The sequence below is a fragment of the Aptenodytes patagonicus genome, chromosome 14, assembly GCF_965638725.1.
Source record: "Aptenodytes patagonicus chromosome 14, bAptPat1.pri.cur, whole genome shotgun sequence".
Lineage (NCBI taxonomy): Eukaryota > Metazoa > Chordata > Aves > Sphenisciformes > Spheniscidae > Aptenodytes > Aptenodytes patagonicus.
In genome coordinates this window covers 5,443,216-5,456,576 of record NC_134962.1, presented here as the reverse complement: position 1 = coordinate 5,456,576, position 13,361 = coordinate 5,443,216, and the positions used below count along the sequence as shown (strand labels likewise).

The window sequence follows — 13,361 nt, the reverse complement described above, 5'->3', positions numbered from 1 at the left end:
AGTTGTCGTAAGGGGAAGCCACTTAGATACGTGGAGTATAACTGGTACCAAACGTACTTGGCCACCTGTGATTTCTAGTGGGCTAGATTTTCAGCTGGTGGAAAATGGCTGTCTTCAGTGGAATCGGGATAGTTAACTCAAGCTGAGGAACTGGTGTGTTCTCTTTTCTTATCTTTCACTTTCTCCCACATACACCCCCATTATCTTTAAAATGTTTTAACTGCCTCTGCTGGGCAGAGGAGGAGAAGAGAAGCAAGGTAGCTTCTTGTCAGAGTAATTGCCTTATTCTCTGTTTTAATTGAGATGATAGGCCTATGTACCCTCACATTTAGGAAAGCAATCTTGAATTGCTGTTGAAGAACCAGCCTGGAAAAGTCATCCAAATATGTATAATGAAACATAAACTGAATGGGGTGCATAAAAACCTCTAGTCTATTGCCTTTGCAGAGGGCCATTAATTCTTAGAATGCAGTCATGAGTACTGTGTCCACACCTGAGTTTGCAAGCATTGCAATGCCTGCTGCACTTTCTGTGGAGGTCTGGGGTAATAGGACATCCTTCTGCAAATAATGCTTGTTAGTACAAGCTCCTGGGCAGTGGAGAATACCCACATCAGATGACTAGGTTGTCTAGCTGCTTATTTTCTTCCCGTATACTAGAGGCAAATATTTACCTAATGAAGAGGTAAAGAGACAGCCTGTTTTGGTGTTTTTTTTTTTTCCCTGAAGTCTCTAACAGTATTTGAACCAGTTGTGCACCTTTTTCTATTATATTTGTGCTTCCATTTATTTCAAAGGGATTTGGGGGTGCTTAGTGCTTCGCAATGTTTTGAACACAGTGTATAAGGACTGTGGAATTCAGACTTTGGAAGCCACTCCTGCAGAGCGTCCTGTGAAAGTCAACAGGACATGGTCTTAGAAATAACCACGGCGTATTAACATTCTACTAGGAGGACTGCTTGTGATCCAATATGCTATTTATTTTTTTCTTATGCTTTCATAACCTGTGGGTATATGGATTGTACAGATTTTATATACACTGACTACTATTTTTAGCCCAAGGTATTTTTGCTTCAAGAAGCTCCCACAGCATTCTGATTGGCTTTTTCCTCTGATCTGTTACAACCTCTGGGTTGACTTAGTGCACTAATGATGTCCTCCTGAGATACTTCCTTTACCTAAGTCACACATTTGTGAAACAAGAAATTGAAATGTACAGGGAGTCTAGTGGAGATCAGAAGAATCCATATCTTAAATTTCATCTTTCATTACTGCTATGCAAGTGAGAATAGAAAACTATTTTTGCCTGTCCTCTGCATCACATGATTTTAGACACAAAGACCTTTGTTCTGTACGTGCAGTAGAAAGATGCTAAAACAGATTTCTTGTTAAAAACTACCATGCACTCTGTTTTTCTAATACAAGAACATTTGTGTTTTCATGAACAGAAGTCACGTGTTGCTAAAGTAAAAGCTGAAAAGATCTTTTAGTTTCCATTGAAGAAAACAGTTGAACTTCCATCTACTTCAAAGAATCTCTATATGTATTCCTGGCCATTTTAATGGTTCTCTCTAGTAAATCTGAAGGCTAGAAGATCGGTTGTCATGGGAACTGGCAACAGATGACTCAAGAAAACAAAATTAAATGTTGGCGTGATGTCAACAGCTAATCTAGTGCCCTGCCAGCTGAAATCACAGTTAACACGAACCATGCCTAACAAGCTGTGATTTGAACAGAGTTGCAGCCAAACATAGAGTTTCTCACCCCATGAACAGGAGAACATTTTAAAAATTGAAACTAATGAGGGGACCCAACAAGTTTGGGAACAGTGAAACTTAAAAAAACCTTGTTTATAATTGTTGAGTTAGAGCCCTAACAGCTATAAATCAGAGTTTCTTCTTTGACATCAAAATTGTGATATCAAATTAATTACCATTTCAAGATCTGTCTTAGTGTTTTCAGAATCCATAAGATTGATTTGTGCTGGGACACAGTCCAAAAATTGTTTTAGCGCATCTGTTATCTAGAAAATCCAATTCTTATGCTATAAGCTATTTTGCAAAGGAACATCTTTAAGCATATCATTTTTAGACTTGGAATTTAAATACTCTTTTTTCTAAAGAATCATATCTAGCTTCTTTTGTTCATCATCAGTAGACTTTAAGGCCTAAAGGGCTACATTAAGGACTGTAATTCAGAGAATATATAAAAAATCGTCTTTTATATACAGTGATGGAAAATACAGTCTCAGTTAAGAACAATCCGCTAATACTTGGCTCCTCCTAGTGACTGTTAAATTAGCCCATATGGAGTGTAATAGAAAATAGAACAGTCTTGAAATAACATAAGAGTGTGTTTAGAGCTTGTTGACATAAACACGGACTATGAAAATCCATGCAGTTTAACTTATGAAACTACAGTGGATTAATTAACTATTAAAATCTATGTGGACACTCATGTCGAGAATTAAGTGAGCGCAATTTAATTTAGCTTTATTCTTTTCCAAAGTAAATGAACCTAAATTGAATTAAGATTACTTTAATTTGAAGAGAGAGTATTCATGCAAATTTAGCGTGGTTTAATTAAGCTACTCCAAGCACACACAGTTAGATAATTTGGATTAGATTTTGAAAGCATTGCCATGTAAAAAAGCCGTTAGATTCACATAAAGGACAACTTTTAGGTGAAATATCTTTGTGTGCAGTACTGTATCAGTCTGGTTACTTAAGTAAATGTACAGTGATTGACTTTTTGTTTTGGGATTTCCCATATGCAGCATTGCCATGTTCTCTCTAGTGATACTACATATTCCAGCCTACTGCACTGGGAACATTTTCTAACCTTACTGCAGTTTTGATTTTTTGGACCAGAATTGTCTACTACCACAACACAATAATCTGCACAACCACTTTGAAGTTTTAGAAGTTTTATACTGTCAGTGTAGCTTTGTTGTCACTGGTGGATTGCCAAAGTCTTGTTCAGAACCTATGACAATTTGTTCTCTAAAACTTGAAACATTCTTTGGCTTGATACATAATAAATCCAGTAGGACCTCATTTGCCTTTTTACATGTATGGACTATATAGAGGCCTTCTGAGTTAGCATTTCACATGCATCTAGATCAATTTAAGGTTAGGAGTAAATTCATCTCAATCTACCCAATGCACCTCCATGTTTCAAGACCACACTTAAAGGAAACACAAATCAGCTAAACCTACACAAAAAGAATCTCTAGGTTTGTGAAAGACTACATTCATCTCTTTAAGGGAATGAAAATGTATGTCTGTCTCAGTCTGCATACAAGGGGGCATACATGCAATCTGTTACCTACGACATCTTTCTTCTCTGGAAGAGGAAGTTGAGGAGTAGACAAGGAGAAGTGGAAAGAGAAATAGACTTTTGTTGTAACAGTGCAGTGCCCTGGTTAGTGAGTGCGTCTGAGACATTGCAGACATGCTGTAGACTGCTTCTGAAAAAGTTAATTTGTGGCTGACCTATCATGAAACAAAGAAGGAGTTGTGCTACAATATCGTGTCTTCTGAGATTGTGCAATTTATGATCTTTGTTCAAGACTGTGCCTAAAGGCACGATTTAGCCCATACTTTGTACATAGGCAATTCGAAGAAAAATAGATGCAAGTGCAGTGCACAATTCATCTGGCTTTTCTTCCACCACACATACAGGTAGCTGCATTGTGCATTACTAAGAGTAAATAATGTTACATACCGCGTGTCACATCTAACCGTTTGCATTATATTCCACATAGAATGTTCTATAAAGAATATAGTTAATGAATAAAATTTAAGGTTTAGATGGTTTTTTTATAAAATCTTCTCTATCAGGATTGCTTATTTCCAACAAGTGTTTCATGAATTCAAGATTGCTCTATATTTTTGACGGGAGTTTTGACTTTGTAATGAATCAAGGGCCTTTTCTATCGGTTGTGTAGTCCTGAGCTGACCTTGGTGCTGAACATTGGAGTGGTCTTCTCTGGTACGCATTAATACATCACTGGTACGCCCAGGGCTAGAGATGGATGCATGTTTTTGAGGAAATATCTCATGTTGGTATATCTTACTTTTATTAGCTGATTAATGTAGAGCCAGTCTCAAATTCTTACAGCAATTTTTGAGGGAGGCTGACGAAGAGAGGCCCAAAACAGCAGTCCATGAAAGCGTTATTAGACAATAATTCAACAATTCGTGACATGCTGATTTGGATCTATGTATATGCATAAAAATATTAGCCAGTTTTAGTCCTCAGAGCAATGAAAATATGGTTTCAAGGCTATGGCCTGTGCAACATACAGTATGCTTATATTCAGTTGTTTAATGATTTATCCTGTATAGGGAGGACAGTTGTCCATGTTTTCAGAACTGACTGCAAACAAAATAAGTACTTTTACACAGTGTGCAAATTGCCTTCTCATTGATTATTCTCTTGAAAGATCATCACGATTTCAAATGAAAAGGCAAGAAAGATTGTGAAGTAAGGCTCATATAATGTGAGAAGAGATAGGAGAAAATCTTAAAAGGAATTATAGTTCAGTGTTACTGCTTTTTGACATTGATCTTTTCACTTTCTTTTATGTTGGCTGATGAAAAAAATGGTCATCCATGTTTCAAGTTATATGCTCTGTGGTGATGAATGTTAGAAGTTACAAGGATCTTATTTTAACAGGTGAGAAGAGAAATACATATTGTGTGTGATATTAGGTAATATCTGTAAAGCTTCCCTCAAAAATTTATGTGGAGCTCAAACTAGCAAGTTCAAGTGCAAATACAAAAATTCATCCCAAGAAGTTAAACAATACCAGCTGTTGGTTATCAACAATTGTTCCACTTCTGCTGGTTGTATTTTTTGTATTGAGCCAAAATGAACCTGACTTACTATTTCTTGTTTTACAAAAGCTACTCTAGCAGTCTAGAATAGTGGATAATTTATAGGCTTCTAAGCTTTTCCAACTTTGGTCAAGTGGAATTTTCTATTGTGCTTCAGTGTTTCTGCCTGAAGGTCAAAAACATACATTTGGGACATCTGTAAAAATACAGGTAAATAATTGATGGATGCGGACATGGATTTTATTTGTAAGGGTTACATAAGCAGATCATAGGATCATAGGGTGATTCAGGTTGGAAGGGATCACAGAAGATCATCTAGTCCAATACAAAGGTTCGTTGCAAGGAAGAGTTTCTAGTTCCTCAGAGGATGTTATGGTTGGAAAATAAACTGAATTATGAAGTTATACCTTGTGATTGCAGAAACAAGTGTATAGCATGATTACAGTTCTTTATTCTGTCAAATACCTTAAGATGAGCTCTTATTCCTATGGAAATCAGTGCCAGTGAAATAAAATGCAATGTTAGGTCTTTTACTTCTTTTGGAGTAGTACTTATGTATAATCAGTTTAGAGTCAAATTATCCAGCTTTCATTCATAGAGTAATGCTTTGCTGTGTAGATAATCACAACAATGGTCAACAGAAATACGTATGGTTTAGTGACGTGAGTGAGTAATACTGGCAGAATCTGCCCTTTGCATTAATTGCACCCTGATCCTCACCTCAGAATAGCTGTATATACTGTCACAGTAGCTAATAAGCTGTATCAATGGCAGCTTTACCAATTGATAATATTTCCCATCCGCTGTATTCATTTATAGGATTATAATGAGTATTGATAGAAAGCCCTTGAGTTCTGACATTAGTGCAGTTGGAATACTGCATTCATCATTCTTCACCTACGCTGTTAAGACCAGGCTTAATGATTTTAATAATAGCTCAGCATTACACTGAGTGGCTTCTGTTTGAAAAACTAACCATGAAATGGAGCTAGCAATGGTATACTGTTGAAATAATTATTTCAGACCTATGTAAAACAGATATGGTACTACATATCCCCCACTGGCTAAATTATGACTCTAGAATCTTGACTGCACTGGGAACAGGCAGCAGCTATCTATTCCTGACCTCTCAATGGGAGGTACCTAATCTTCTCTTCCCTCTTACACTCACAGGGTAACAAAGAGAGTAGCTATTCAAAATCACATCTAAAAAATATAAATACAAACAGAAAACACATTTAAATTCTCAGCCTTTCACCATTTCGCTGTTTCCCCCTTACAGTAATTTCTGGGCTGGGACAGGATTTTATACAATTCAGTTGCATAACAACCTTTCAGTGAACCATTAAATTGCTTACACGTACAACAAATTTTTATGACAGATGATAAAAATAAAAAAATGACAAAAGGCCTTATTGAGAAAACAAAAGGAACTTATTGCCACATTTAAAAATGAAAAATATGCTAATTAAGACTGATCAAGAGACACAGGGATAGTGTTACATGAATTTTGTAGCTTTTGAAAATACTTTTTAGGACATTTTAAAGATACTTCCAGGAATATATTGGAATATCTGGTCTCTCTTTTTCTACTAACTGTAACATTAATTCTAAAGCAGAAAAGGTTACAAATCTTAATTATTGAAGTAGTAACAAGTACTCCAAGCATGTTAAGTGTATTCAAATGAAAAAGGCTTTAAAATAAGAGGGATTTCTTCAGGTTCATGACAATAGGAGAACAAATATTTTATTCCACAGTCTTTCTAAATCTAATCTCAAAGTTTCTGGTTTAAAGAGTAGTTGTTTCCAATTTTTATGAATATGCCTCTTCTATAGGTATTCATTAAATCTGATAGAAGAAAGTCTCAAAATTGAGTCCAAACACAATTTATGAGTATTTAAGAAATACTGAATAAATTATAGTCCTAATTTCACCTAATTTAAAACCTTTTTAAGAAGGATTCCTCAAATGCCAATTTTTCTTCAGTGTGAGTGTTTCAAAGAGTCTACTGATTCTGTTTGAAGAGTTCTAAAATTAGCACTCAGCATTCTGATACACAGACAAATTTTCACAAAATCATTTTTTGTTGAAAAACTGGAATCGGAAGCAAAACACCTTGGATTTTCAAGAGGTAACCTAGCCAATTTGCGCCCCCCCCCCCCCCCTTCCTCAATGGGGAAACAAGCTTTTCAGTGTCCATATAGGGTTTTGTATGCCAAGTTTGTGCTATGTCAATTGCTGAAGTCATTACCTGGTAACTTTGACAATTTAATCTCTTTTTATTAAAAGACTTTAAACAAACTGCACGATAAAACATTGGAAGATGGAATGTTGCCCAGCTTTAATGAAAGGGGTCACCATTTGGTACCAGCAAAGAATATCTTACATTTTAGCTGCAATCCAAAGAAGATCTATGATCTCATAAACAAATGAATGTCTTCTAACACAGAAATACACTCACAGCCGAAATGTAGAATATTATATCCAAAACTATTACCACATGCACAGAATTTTACATGAAACATTTAGGATGTTTTACACAACTCACATACTTGAAGTATGTTTGCTAAGAAAAGCTTACCAAAAACTTAGTTCTCCAGTACATGGGGAACACCAAAGTATATGAAGGGAGTTCAGAGTCTTAAAGAGATATTTTAAAAAGGCATTAATTCACTGTAGAGATTATTTATTCCTGCAGTATAAGTTGCCAGAGGTGCTTTATATATGGACGTGTCAAAACGAGAGTTCTGGGTCTCATGCAAAAAGGCAAGATTAAAGTCTGGGTCCTGTTAAGGAGGAAAAGTTCTGTTTTATTTATGGCAATGGAAAATCTGAATCTGAAATTAAGCCATTCCAAGCTTTTGGGGAATTTTGCCCATCAGCAAGAGTACAAAACATCAACTTGCTCAATATGTTCATTCATTTGTTAGCTCAGTCCTGTATCAAAAGTTTCAACTTGCCTTGGTCGCTGCAGTCAGCCTCAGAAGCCCTCCACCATTACCTGTGTGGTCGTGACACAACTCCTCCATTGGTTAACCACCAGTTCTGTTGGCCTAAAGAGTAAAGATTCATGTACACTTCTAAACCAGAACAGATCTGTTTTATTTTTCAGCAAAACATTTAAGAAGCTTTTGCCAGATTGTCAAACTTGTGTGCCTAAATTTCAAGTATTTAGAAGCCTAGCAAACATGGTTTTAAAACTCAGAGAAACATGTTTGCGCATAAGGCATCTCACTGACACATCCTATTAACGTTGTTAAGGCTACGTACTTTTGAGCACATGTTTGGGAACTTTGCTGGGTCACAGTCTTTAATTCTTAATAGAGATTTTGCTTAATATTTTTTATTTACATTTGAAAGTTATGCCTTTGGTTGTCATAGCTTTTTCCAGAGCTTCAGTAAGTAGAAGGGATGAATTCTGTACACAGAATGGTGAGATAGTCATTGTCTTTTTTTTAATTAACTAAGGACTTTGATATGAGCAAGGAAGTGCGCTTTTAGATACGAGGATGTTTGTCCTTTTCCTTGTTCGACTTTATCTTACGCTTTTCCCTACTTTACCCAGCTGTCCAGTGTTCTGATCAGAGCCTTATTTACCTGCCCAATTTTAGCATTCCTCTATTCAGGAATGATTCAGAAAAGGCTAGTCTTAGCAGCAACGAGGTGAAGAGACAAGATGACTCAACGTCCTTCTTTCTCTTATGATACAACACAGAAAGACCATTACACTTTGCAGCACATGCCTGAGAGATTATGATAGGAAGAACTTACTGAATAACGATTAGATTAATGGCCAGATACTGATTGATGGGTCAGGATAATGCTCACTAGCAAACTTCTACTAAATACTAAAAGAAAAATCAGGAAATTTTTTTTCAACTTGTCATTGCATTTAAATCTCTAAGATATTTAATCTCTTGTCACATTACAGATGTAATTACATAAAAACAATCAGGAAACCCAGATTTATCGAAAAGCGAAGTTTCCAAATTTCTGGGCTGGCGCCCCCTCTAGAGAGAATCAGATACTTCTGAACTGCAAAAATTATACTCAGAAAATGTAAGGAAGTCCTTAGCTAGAACATATATATATATATTTTATATAAATGTATACAAAATTTTTGACCTAGGTTATGCCACTGACATTAACTAAAAGACTCCCGATGATGTTAATAGTCATTGAAACAGTACTTCATTCAACTTGTTCCTTAAAGTATCCCTCAGGGAATAAGTAACAGGGTGTCCACTGAAGTCTTCTTTATTACTGAAAGTCTATGCCTCTGTTTTACATATGTTCATTGAATTAAAATAAATCAATCTTATATTATCCATATGATTAGTGCATTTTTGTCAGAGCAAGCAATTTACCTGAGTTGCAATGGATCATTTGGTCACTGACTGAACTATTCTGGAAAATAAATGTGGGTGGTTGTAGAAGATGCATAAGAAGACTCAATAAGAGAAAAAACTGTTAATATATATTTTATGGGGCAAAAAAGACTGTGATGTAGTTTAAATTCATAAGACTTTAAAAAAAAAAAAATTTAGATTTTCTCCCTGGGTTTTGGAAGTTCACTAGCCATTTTAAGAGCAAGAGGTATGCTCAGTGCTCCAAAGTGGAATTGTTTGCCAGAACACTATTTCAAGAATTACATGACCTAATATCTACAGAAGCAGACAGTGCTAAGTTTGTTTTAAAAATATTTTCCTTTAGAACTGAAAAACTGTAACTTTGGAACATGGGTTTAGTGTCCAACATTTCAATCTACTAACATGTAAAATAATACTGCTCGATAGTAGGGACAAGATATTTCTGAGCAGTCAACAAAGTGCTGAAGCAGCTGCAGAATGAGATTTCAACAAAGAACTGTGAATAGTGATTATACTTGAAAGCGTACAAGAATTCCTGTACCTGTGTTTTGGGCCAGTTCTGCACAGACACCTTGCAAGCAAAGATCTTCTCAAACAAGAACTGTTTTTCACTTTGATCTTATTTTCTGCATCATCGGCATAGAATACTTGAATGGAACAGTCATTGTGGTTTTAAGTCTGCTTTTGCCTTCATGCGAGAAAGCCAGTGTTTTTAAATTTAGATGGTAATAATATGTTTCCAGTGACAAAATAATGTACAAAACCATTCTGAGATACGGCTCGCTTGAAGCTGAGAGCAATGCAGCTGTTCACCGAGAGTCCTCTCTTGTTTCTTTTAAATCTAGAGCATCTGCCTTTCCAAAACACTTCAATATTAAGTCTCCCTAATGAAGGCATTTAGGATTGCAGGAAGGAAAGACTGTTTTCCTGCATTCTGGGAAGTATGGCTAAGACTGGGTGGGGAATAATATGAAATTTAAATATTCTAGAAAAAATAGTAAGGGAAAAGCCCAGAACAGGCTTTCTCTACTGTAATTTAAGCTGGAATCTTTTCAAACAGTGCTGAAGCAGTTTGCTGACAGTGCTATGAGACAAAATTGCTTTGGGAGAAAGGAATCACAGGTTTGATGTGGTAGCTGACTGAAAGTTATAGTGGAGTTAGAGGCACTTTAATGACCGAAACATCTCCAGTGTGTTTGTTTCTGGTGTTAAACCAAGTCTAGAGGTCTCCTCCAGCATTTCCAATGAAAAATCCCTATTGGTTAAACAGTGACATCCAGCTGCTTCTACAGGAGAGAAAAAGAGAAACTTCTGCAACAAAGAGAAGTTGATTTGCAGATTTTCATCTGGTTCTTCATTTAGAAAACTGAGCCCAATTCTGAGCATTACGTGGGTTTTCACAGTTGCATACAGTATACTATTAATGATCCAGGCGCCTGTCAGTGAAGACATGATTTTCATGGTTAAAATAGGAAATACATTCATCTGTTTTACATAATATAAACAGACCTGGATAGAGCCCAAAGGGTCCATCCTTGTATTCCTATGCAACTTGAAAAGAAAAAAGTGAAGGAGTTGCAAGGGAGAACAGTAACAGAGGGTGGAAGGACATAACCGTTTTCTTCCTTGGATTGAACTGCTGCATTCTGTGTGCTCCGAGCAACAGCAGCAATCAGAGGTAAGTAGCAAGGAATAGAAGAAATTAATAGAAAAATGGATAAATACTTACTCCTGCTACTGATGCCTATCAGTTGTTAAACTGATCTATCATATTTACTTGGAGTTTTAACTGAGGTGAGTGGACATTATGTACCCTAAAGCTTTGGGCATTTTTTTAATATTTCTGAGATTCCATATTGAGGGTATGCAGCTAGCTTTTAACATTAAGGAATTAGGACTCGTATGATATTTTGCTTGTGATACAACGTGCAAGAATGTGTTATCTCTGTGATCATTAGGAATATAGAAAAAAAAATCCACTGCCTATCTTTTAGCTGAAAAAGTAGGATTGTTCTTTCATACTTTGTGCTCTGAAAATCATACATTTCATAACCATGAACGTATTCTTCCAAAACTAGGAATCACTGATGGTGCTGGCAGATTAATTGCATAACTGTCTATTACATGTGCTTCATTTCAATATTGATATATACACTTTTTCAATAGGGAGAGGGATCTATGTCTACAGTTATGTTGCAGAGAAGCTGGGGGGGGCAGGGAACAGGGAATTTTTCTCACTGCAAGTGTCAATGCTTTTTACTTTAGACGTGTATTGGATAGCTGGTCTCTTTACTCCTGGCACTGATGAGAAAAAGAGTTTCCCTAAAAAAATCCAACAGTGTAAGAAAGTTTATTTCTATGAAACCTTTAAATCTGGTCAGGTAATCTAACAGTTGTCCAGCATGCCTATGATTACATTTTGCTGTATAGTTTGAAGATACAGAATGTTTTTATGCTACCTAGTACTTAAGACATTGATGTATATTCATTTTCAACCTACAAATGAAAAAATCAGTTGAAAAGAAATTTATTATTTTGTAAAATATGAACTTTTTCAGTAAGGCATAAAACAACATATTGAAGCATTCAGAAGGAGATCCTTTCTTTTATAAATTTGGATGTGCATTATGATTGAAATAAAGTGCCTGGTGAAATTAAATTCACATACTTAAAAAAAAAAGTCATCAATTCCCTTCCTCTCTCACTCTTCCTACACGTTATTCATCTGGTATGTGAAAAGCTGTTCTGTGGCTTCCACACAAAAGCAAAGCAAAAAGAAAGCCAAAGATGTTTTAGTTAAATAACAATTATTCTTCAGGTTCCTTTTAATGCACAAAAGAAAATGTTCTCCAGATACTGAGAAAACATCACATACGTAGTTTCAGATAATTACATGTTATATACCGGAAAACCAGTATATTAAGAGCACATTATTAAGATTTTAAAGGCAAGCGCTAAAAACTTAGGAAATGCCAGAATTATGGTTGCCTATGCAACCTTCATTTGGTTCCTTGTGCATATGCATTATGATGCAGCCTTTAAGTGCATGATCACACACATTTTTCTCCAGTAATCTATGAAGGCAGAAGTCTTAATACATTCAGAAGCTTTTTTGTAGTGCCTATCACTATAGTACCTGCTCCACAAAAGCCCTAAGTAGTGTGGGGCTGGTGTCCACCTTACATAGTTGAGGAGCGTGCAGAGCATCAGAGAGAGATTTAAAAATACTAATTTTGACTGCCTCACTTGAGACATATACTATGATTTTCCAGAGCCATTAGATAAGGCAGCATTTTATATGCTTAGAGAATAATGTCTACTAAATTCTGTTGTGGATTCTTACCTACCTGAAGATTTGCATGTTAACCGTAGTTTCAAGATGAGCACCCTGTTTAAATGACTTATTCCTTTCCCCCATGAGCAGTCTGGCAGTGGTGGGAGAGAGAACCCAGTTCTCCAAGGCCGCCTTCATCTACCTTTTCCCACAGTTCCCTGACCCATTCACATCTTTTTCTAGCAAAGCCATCATACAATTTCTCAGTGAATGACTATAGAATATTGCATTAAGATTATGTAGCCAACAGCATGCATGTACGAGTTCTAGTAAAGACTTCGGAATATAAATTAAAACAGCCCCTTCTGCCACACAGCTCAACATCACTGTTTCATCAGCAGTATTTCAGCCAGTAGATCTACTGCAGAGAATAACAGGGTAACTGAACTGAACCAGCAGACAGGAATGAAGATGAAACCTTTACCAGCAGCCATCAGGTATTTTCCAATAGAGAAACAGTGGTCCGAAATCTTAGATTCCATTTGAGGCTCTGGGCAACAGTGTGCTTTGAGTTTAACTTTTTTCTTTCCCTTTAAATCTCTCCAGCTGAGTTTGTCTCTAGAAATTTTAGCTCCAGATCTTTCTCTCTTTTGTATTTCTAATCCTACACTTCACAATTTCCAGGCACAATTTTTCTTCTCTTAAATCTAAGCTTGGAACAGAGTTTTAGGACATGTGCTTTGAAGGCAAAGCCAATTAAGAAGGTGTTCTGCCTTTAGCTATTTGTTTCCATTCCCACATGTAGTTCATCATCCTGCACTCAGCTGCTTGTCCTTCATTTTTGCCCACTGAATGGTTTCTGAGGCAATATTGTGA

The 13,361-nt window shown here is 36.2% G+C and overlaps 1 protein-coding gene across 2 annotated transcripts in view; it reads left to right on the top strand.

Annotated features, from left to right (window-relative positions):
- Nucleotides 1-13,361, top strand: part of PHACTR3 (phosphatase and actin regulator 3) — a 115,887-nt gene that overhangs the window by 20,731 nt on the left and 81,795 nt on the right. Inside the window, exon 1 of one of the 2 annotated variants that reach the window (XM_076352207.1) lies at nt 10,745-10,889. The exons of the other annotated variant lie outside the window; for it this stretch is intronic. The gene's annotated coding sequence lies outside the window, so the exon portion shown is untranslated. Of the gene's footprint in view, nt 1-10,744; nt 10,890-13,361 lie in introns of those variants that run through there. 2 annotated transcript variants of the gene reach the window in all.